The sequence below is a fragment of the Amphibalanus amphitrite genome, unplaced genomic scaffold (assembly GCF_019059575.1).
Source record: "Amphibalanus amphitrite isolate SeventyFive unplaced genomic scaffold, NRLGWU_Aamphi_draft 000020F_arrow, whole genome shotgun sequence".
Lineage (NCBI taxonomy): Eukaryota > Metazoa > Arthropoda > Thecostraca > Balanomorpha > Balanidae > Amphibalanus > Amphibalanus amphitrite.
Window position 1 is genome coordinate 704,922 of NW_024881516.1, and position 2,297 is coordinate 707,218.

Here is a 2,297-nt window from a genome sequence, read left to right on the forward strand (position 1 = left end):
AAGGGACACGCCAAGACACACGAAACACGTGTGTCTCTTACCTGTGAATGTTAATAAGAATTATGTTCAGGAGATCGTGACTCCTCGTGCTAAATGAGCGAAAAGAGAAAGATGACGAATCACATTGCGAGTTATCACTGCTAGCAGCTCGCGAGTCTAATTAAGAACATAAGAATGTTGTCAAAGCTGCGCAAGTTTCGACGACCTCTACGTAAATTTTCTCAATAATTCTTAAACTTACCCCGCGTTCGATGTCTCTCGGACGACAAAGATTCTACGTCGTCCGGCCAATCCCGTCCAAGGTCAGCGGGGGCTCGGCTGCGGTTATGGAACGTGATTGGCCGGACGGCGTAGAATCTTCGCCGTCCGAGAGACATCGAACGCGGGGTTAAACTCAATAATTCAACTGATAATGTCCCTATAGGGACATCATCAGTCTCAGAATTCTAGAGACATTTTCTTTCCGTAAACAGAAGGCACCGAAAAATAGCACCGGAGCATCATGAACTTACGGCTGTTTCTTTTGAATTGCCTTAGATTGCACGCTTTTTAATGTTTTAAATGGATCAAGATTTATGTCACATAGCAAATGCTATCCTTTTTAAATTTTGCGCTACGTGAGAAGTTTTCTTCGAAGATTTTTCGAAGATACAAGATTTTTTGCCAAAAGTCTCTACATTGCCAGCCTATAGAGGGCGTTTGTTTACAAATGCTTACACCAAGCTTACACGTAGCCGGTTTTGTGTGTTTTAGGGGCTCCGTTAATCATTTTTGAATGATCAAGCATTTTGGATGCCGCTGCGATGTAAAGACCTTCCTGCGATGCATACACTTAGGTCTTAGTGTGATCAGGGTCTTTGAATTCTGTCTCTGGCTATAATTTACTATTGGAGCCTAATCTGCAAAACAAGTGGCATTTCAGACCAAAATGTTTAAGATTGAATCATACATCACACCACTCCTGTTAAATGTTGTAGAAAAATATGTGAAAAACCTTAAAGCAGAAGACACACAGGTAAGATTTGTGCTGCTAACAATTGAAATTATTGAGTGCCAGTGCAGTTTGTGAGATCAATGTTGATGTAAGCCCACTTACAAGTCCATCAAATTCACACTGAATTTATGAATTCATGCTGATAAACTGAAACCAAGAAGTGGAAATGACCCAAGTAGTGCATATCAGATTCATGTCAATGTGAATAGAATTTAAGCCTGAAATGGCCTTTGTGAAGGGCACATTTGGATTGTGAGGCTCTGGATTGTACTGTTAGTCATGCTTTGATCTTCACCCTTTCTTCCTTTTCAGGTGTCTCTTTGGGGTGGAGATGCAGTTTTCAGCAACCTGGACCTCAGGACTGATGTGCTGGAGCGGGAGCTCAATCTTCCACTGCGCTTCATCAATGGCCACATCCACGAGATGCGCATCCATGTGCCCTGGCACAAGCTCACCTCTGAGCCCATTGTGGTTACTATTGACACAATGGGTGAGTGGGAATAACAGGCTGGCAATGCTTGGTTCTTTTATGGCTGGGCAAGGAATTGAATCAGTGACTTACCAATCATGCCACCAAGCCAACTGGCTTCAACTGTCGACCTGGCCAATGCGTATTTAATCTGATTGCCTATTTTAGTCCCATGATTTGAGTTTTGATACTTACTGAGCTATCTCAATTTCAAGTTGACCTGACCACTAAATCAGATTAATCTTGATGTTATTCGGAGTTAGGATTAGCTGGGCAATTTGATAATATTTAAAAGTTACCTTCAGTGCCTAATGTTGTCCTGGCTGGTTAACACAACTGAGTGTTTTCCTTGTGCATTCATTTTGTCCTTTGTTTTCAGAATGTGTCATGCGTCTGCCAAGTGATACAGAGAGGCTGGATTTCTCAGACACCAGTAGTGAGTCATCCTTCTCAAAGCAGCAGTCCAATAGGCAAAAGTAAGCAGAGTCCCTCACCATGATAATTCTGCATGTGGTCGCTGGATTGCAATGCTAAACATTGCTGCTAGATGCCCATCATTGTGAGTAAACCATGTTACCTGCAGTGCATTTTAATATCCCCACCTGTTGAACCCATCATTTTCTCCTCTCCAGGAAGCAGCTGGAAACAGAAGAAGTTCCTCCTGGCTACATCCAGACACTGGTCAAAAAGATCACCAACAACCTCAGTGTGGTGTGCAACAACCTGATCCTCAAGTATGTGGAGGACGACATTGTGCTGAGCATCAACGTCCGCACCGTCAGCTCACAGTCTGCCGACCACTCGTGGACCCCGGCCTTCACTGGTGAGAGGACA